This window comes from Pollicipes pollicipes, unplaced genomic scaffold (genome assembly GCF_011947565.3).
Source record: "Pollicipes pollicipes isolate AB1234 unplaced genomic scaffold, Ppol_2.1 Scaffold_4295;HRSCAF=5057_pilon_pilon_pilon, whole genome shotgun sequence".
NCBI lineage: Eukaryota > Metazoa > Arthropoda > Thecostraca > Pollicipedomorpha > Pollicipedidae > Pollicipes > Pollicipes pollicipes.
Window position 1 is genome coordinate 37,979,100 of NW_023596461.1, and position 6,646 is coordinate 37,985,745.

Here is a 6,646-nt window from a genome sequence, read left to right on the forward strand (position 1 = left end):
CTTCGCGTCTGGGAGGCCAACTTGCGTCCCAGCTGCTGCCGCAAGGTGGCGATGCGGCGCCTCAAACTCCACGCGCAGCCGCAGGACAGATGGCCTGGCACCAGATAAAGATGAACAATCAACGAACGCCAGGGGCCGGTGATACCAGCGGCTGTGACCGACACACCGTCAGTCGCAGTCGCTTCCAACGGAATTCGACAACGCCAGGGGCCGGTGATACCAGCGGCTGTGACCGACACACCGTCAGTCGCAGTCGCTTCCAACGGAATTCGACAACGCCAGGGGCCGGTGATACCAAGCGGCTGTGACCGACACACCGTCAGTCGCAGTCGCTTCAAACGGAGCTGCACCCTAACAAAACACTTTATTCTCACACCTGCTATTGTGGTGAGGTGAGCTTCTTTGTAATAAACTTACGCTAATGCCGCATGGACCCTCATCGCTACAATAGCAGTGTTCAGAATGCGTTTGGCCCTGAGGCCGCTGGTCACCACATATCAGTTACACAGGTCAGTAAACACAAACGTCACGAGGCAAGCCTGTACAGCGACGTAGTATACGCCATTCCTGCGTGCTGGTCACAAACATAGTACAACCCCTGGGTAATGCCAAATCCCGCACAGTCCAATACAGCCTGAAATTATACCGGGGTGGGATATATTGGCCGAGCTCGTATAATCCTACCCCGGATATGCCAGACCGGCAACCCACAATGGGCCATCGATTCCTGAAATACATCTGGCCTATTCCAGTTTACAGGCCTCTAAATCCTGACAGCCCACCAGACCATCTTACATCACCAGCCCACAGCAGGTCAATGAACCCCTCCCCTGGCTCCAGGTGGGCGGCCTGTCGATACACCGCCGACCCGTGGCAGGCGCCCGGCCGGCGCCAAGTCACTGACCCGACAGTGTCATCGCCGTCGGGCAGGCCGAGGTCGGTGAAGCTGCCATCCAGCTCGGCTGTCTCCTCCTGTACGGCGGCTCCGGCGGCGGCGGCGGCGGCGGCGGCGACCGGCTCAGCCACGGCCGGCTCGGTCCCAGCCTGCTGCTGGATCAGGCGGCGCATCTCGTCCGAATACCTGACGGACAGAGCGGGGTCAGACGGCACACCTGACGGACAGAGCGGGGTCAGACGGCACACCTGACGGACAGAGCGGGGTCAGACGGCACACCTGACGGACAGAGCGGGGTCAGACGGCACACCTGACGGACAGAGGGTCAGACGGCACACCTGACGGACAGAAGAGGGTCAGACGTCGCACCTGACGGACAGAAGAGGGTCAAACGTCACATCTGACGGTCAGATGAGGGGTCAACGGCACACCTGACGGACAGAGCGGGGTCAGACGCACACCTGACGGACAGAGTGGGGTCGACGGCACACCTGACGGACAGGAGCGGGGTCAGAACGGCACACCTGACGGACGAATAGGGTCAGACCGTCGCACCTGACGGACAGAAGAGGGTCAAACGTCACACCTGACGGTCAGATGAGGGTCAGGCGGTACACCTGACGGACAGAGAAGGGTCAGACGTCACACCTGACGGACAGAGGGTCAGACGTCGCACCTGAAGGACGGAAGAGGGTCAGGCGGCACCTCTGGCGGACAGAAGAGGGTCAAACGTCACATCTGACGGTCAGATGAGGGTCAAACGGCACACCTGACGGACAGAGCGGGGGTCAGACGGCACACCTGACGGACAGAGTGGGGTCAGACGGCACACCTGACGGACAGAGCGGGGTCAGACGGCACACCTGACGGACAGAGGAGGGTCAGACGTCGCACCTGACGGACAGAAGAGGGTCAAACGTCACACCTGACGGTCAGATGAGGGCCAGGGCGGTACAACTGACGGACAGAGAAGGGTCAGACGACATACCTGACGGAGAGGGGTCAGACGTCACACCTGACGGAGCAGAGGGTCAGACGTCGCACCTGACGGACGGAAGAGGGTCAGGCGGCACCTCTGGCGGATTGAGGTTGGCGCGGACCCCCAGCCTCGATCCGCCGCCAGAATTATCCATTAATGGTCACTATCTTCACACGCAAAGGGCGATTCTCAATATAGTGTAGAGGCATGCGATGGACGAGATGATGGCAGGCCGGGCACACAGTGACGGCAGCGTGTGGACACTACAAACTGCAGCCTTTTCGCGCTTGTAAGATTCCGGATGGATACGACGCGCAGATGGGTGCACACGTTAATTGGATGCTTGCTTGCAAAAAGACAAAAATGCACCTTGACAAGTAACACGATCCATTTACACTAGTCCTTCCAACATGAGTAACATCTCCAAAATAATAAAAGCCGACTCCGGGAGGATTTCTGTAGCGCTGAAATGGCCTGATTTTGAGCAGCTCTTCCCGGGCTTAGCATCAAGGCCGCTAAAGCCCTTCCGAGTGCTCCCTACTTACGTTACCAAACAACAGCGCACAAGATCTACTACTTTAATCAGAGGCCGGCCAGAAATACAGGGATTCTTAAAAAGACCTCGCGGCTCGCTGCGGATGTTGCGCAGTATAGCATACCGCACATGCAGGGCCCCGCAACCGAAACAGTGGCGGCTGGTGCGCGAGGCGATGCCAGCCAACTCATCTGGCAAGTGACGGATGGAGCGGAGCGCACCCAACACCGGCAAAAACGAGCCGGCGCCGCTCAGCACTCGCAACATCACGCTGTCGTCGGACCGTGCCCACAGAGCACACCCGGCTGTCCACACTCACATTTTCTCGGTAAACTTGACCTTCTCCTGGAAGTACTACTCCCGGAGCCCGTCGAGCTCGTGCTCGTGCGCGGCCACCTGCTGCTGCAGGGCCGCTCTGGCGCTGCTCCATCTCCGCCAGCTTCAGCCTGCGGCGGAGGGACGTCTCCACGTCAGTCACCGCTTCCACCACGGAGGGACGTCCCGCAGAGAAAGAGAAACACGAAGAGAAGAGAAACACGAAGCTCCAGTTTTGCGTCACGGCTTGGACGTCACAATGTCTCCCGAGATGTTTGCCTTACATCATGCGGTGAGCGCGAGTTTTAAATTAAAAAAATCGGGCCACGCACGATGTGGACTCTTTAGGCAGACGCATCTACACCATGTGCGAGAAAGATCCGACAATGAGGACCTCAGGGGCAGTATGTATTGGCCGCGGCCGCCCGTCAAAGCGCAGCCCTCCGCCAACCTCAGACGAGCCGCTCGAGCCGCCCCCGCCTGTCCAGTAACTCCTGATCTGACCGTGATGCATCGCGCCCTGCTCCCAGCCCTAAATATAACCGGCACCCACGCTCCCAGGGCGAGCACAGCCTCGGAGGAATGGCTCCGCTGTCGCTGCCTGCAAACCGTCCCACCCGGAACTGGACTGGCGGCTACTCTGGCTACGCTGGCTAGGACGGCTGCGGCTACGGCTACCCCTGCCGCGGGTGGCCTACATCCGGTGTACTCACCGCAGCGCTCGTTCTGCTGGCGGAGGGCGTCGATCACCGCCAGCGGGTCCTCCGCGAGGGGCGTTCCGCCTTCTGCCGGAGGTCAGCCTCCACCTGCGGGCAGACACATGACGTCATCGCTGGCGCAGCCACGACGGCGGCGACCTCCCGGGTGGGCGACGGGGCGGGAGGGGCGTGCGGACGCCCGTTCGGCCCCGGCACTGCGTCAGCGCCGGCCCGGCCGGGCTCCAGGCCGACGGAGTGAGAGCGGCTGCAGTGGGAGAGCGGCGTGGGCCCGCAGACAGGAATAGACGGCAGGAGCCGGCGCCGGTGGCCGTAATCCCCGCGACACTTCCTCACGCACTGTACAAACAGGGGCGGCGGGCGCCGTCGTCACGCACTGTACAAACAAGGGGCGGCGGGCGCCGTCGTCACGCACTGAGCAGACACGGCCAGTGGACACAGGCACGCACTGTACAAACAAGGGCGGCGGGCGGCCGTCGTCACGCACTGAGCAGACACGGGCCCAGGTGGACACAGGCACGCACTGGTACAAACAGAGGCGGCGAGCGCCGTCGTCACGCACTGAGCAGAGACACGGCCAGGTGGACACAGGCACGCACTGACCAGACATGGCGACAGACACGGCGGGCAGGCGCATACATGCATAAACGAAACACAGCGAGGTAGAACGCCGTCACGCACTAAACAAAAACAGCGAGGTAGGCGCAGGTACGCACTGAACAGACACGGCGAGGTAGACGCGGGCACGCATTGAACGGACACGGCGAGGTAGACGCAGGTATACACTGACAGACATGGCGAGGGTAGACCGCAGGTACGCACTGAACAGAAACGGCGAGGAAGTCGCAGGTATACACGGAACAGACATGGGCGAGGTAGACGCAGGCACGCACTAACCAAACATGGGCGGCAGACAAACAACTCTTTGAACAGATGTAGGCGGTGAAGATGTCACGCACGCACGCAAGCGCGCACGCATACGCACACGCACACGGCGGGAGCAGTTTCTTAACAGACACCAGCCGTAGACAAAGTCATACCCTGAACAAAACAAGGAGCAGGCAGCTATTTATTGAACAGATACGGAACGCGGACATGCCACGTGATACGGGCATGTCACGCATTGAAAACTAGCGTTACAACTACACATACTAGGCAACCCACAATCCAAACAGACGGCAGGCATCCACTAAATAAACCAACGCAAATAGCAAATATAGCTCACGATATTACTCACGCATTGGCCAACCACAAATGGGGTAGCAGCGACGCCATGATGGAAACTTACACAGTGAACATATCAGTCAATGAGGCTGACAAAACATAAAAAACGGCACAAACCACAGGGCCCCACCAATCAACAAACAAGCTGGAGATATGCCTCACCGGCAACGACAGGAAAACAACTCCGGCAAAAAACCGGCAAAGAAACCCATCAATAGCTCCCACAACGGGAGGAACAACTGAGAGAGATATTATTGCACAGGGACAATAAATTACAGCCCGAGAAGAGGGGAACAGGACGCCAGCAGTGTTGGAGCAAAAACTCGATCGGGTCGTGCCGCCCTCACGCCCCACACAAACACGGCGGGTCCGCCGCCGCCGGGCGGTGCGCGCCGACGCCGGTCGGACGCCGACATGTGTCACAGTATGTCACCTGCAGTATGTCGTCCCGCTGCCGTCGCAGCCGGCTGTCCAGCTGTTGCAGCTGCTGCCGGTAGGTGTCCTCCAGCCAGTCCCGCAGCCGGCGAACTTCCGCCTGTAGCCGGTCGCGTTCCTGGTCCAGCGAGTCCGGCTCCTGCCGCCGCGAGTCCTCCTCCCGCGCGACGCGTCCTCCTGGCCGTCCGCGGAGTCCTCGCCCTCGTGCGGGGCGTGGGCCTCGCGCCGCAGCTGCGGCCGGGCGCGCTGCAGCTCCAGCAGACTGCGCTGTGTCCACCGCACCGACAGCGCCTGAGGACAGCCGTCGCACTCAGTAAACATCGCACAGAGCAGCCCGGCAAGGGGCAACACAAGCGTGGAAAGGAGCATAGCGTTACTCGATTGGCGTACGGTTTCAAACACCTATAGGCTGTAGTCACAAAAGCCCATGTTCGTACATGCTGGTGAAAAAAGTTTGCGATGATTTTAATTCCTAGAAAACAGAACCCGATATTTACACGCAGTTCACAAGGAGACAGCGTCAAGACTTGGATACTTTTATGGGGCCGATTGATCGCGGGGAAATCATTAAACGGGTTCGTAACGGCGGCTTTGAAACGTCCACTGCCAGCCAGCTATGGAGCAGTCATATCTCGACCTAGTCGGACAAAATTATTCCATACCAGCTCAGTGGCAGCCAAACCATACCACAGCTGCCGCAGCAGAAGCGGTATTTTCGTCATTTTCTTTCATACAACGCCATGATGCTGTCAAGAATGCTACGTGATGCCTTTCATCAGCACAATACAAAGACTCGTGTTATTTGTTCCCGTTTGCCGAGCGGGTAGCCTGCGCTGACCCGCCGCCCCGGCACCAGGCACCGGTCGGTAAGGACGGCTGACCCCCCGCCCCGGCACCAGGCACCGGTCGGTAAGGTCGGCTGACCCCCGCCCCGGCACCAGGCACCGGTCGGTAAGCGGCTGACCCCCGCCCCGGCACCAGGCACCGGTCGGTAAGGACGGCTGACCCCCGCCCCCCCTCCCCCCCGCCCCCCCCCCCCCCCCCCCTCCCCCGCCCCCCCTCCCCCCCCCGCTCCGGCACCAGGCACCGGTCAGTAAGGACGGCTGACCCGCCGCCCCGGCACCAGGCACCTGTCGGTAAGGGCGGCTGACCCCCTGCCCCGGCACCAGGCACCGGTCGGTAAGGACGGCTGACCCCCGCCCCCCCTCCCCCCGCCCCGCTCCCCCCCCTCTCCCCGCCCCCCCCCCCCCCCCCCCCCCCCGCCCGGCACCAGGCACCGGTCAGTAAGGACGGCTGACCCGCCGCCCCGGCACCAGGCACCTGTCGGTAAGGGCGGCTGACCCCCTGCCCCGGCACCAGGCTCCGGTCGGTAAGGACGGCTGACCCCCCCCCCGGCACCAGGCACCGGTTGGTAAGGGCGGCTGCCCTCACCCCCCCCCCCCCCGCCCCGGCACCAGCACCGGTCGGTAAGGACGGCTGACCCCCCGCCCCGGCACCAGCACCGGTCGGTAAGGGCGGCTGACCCCCCTGCCCCCACCAGCACCGGA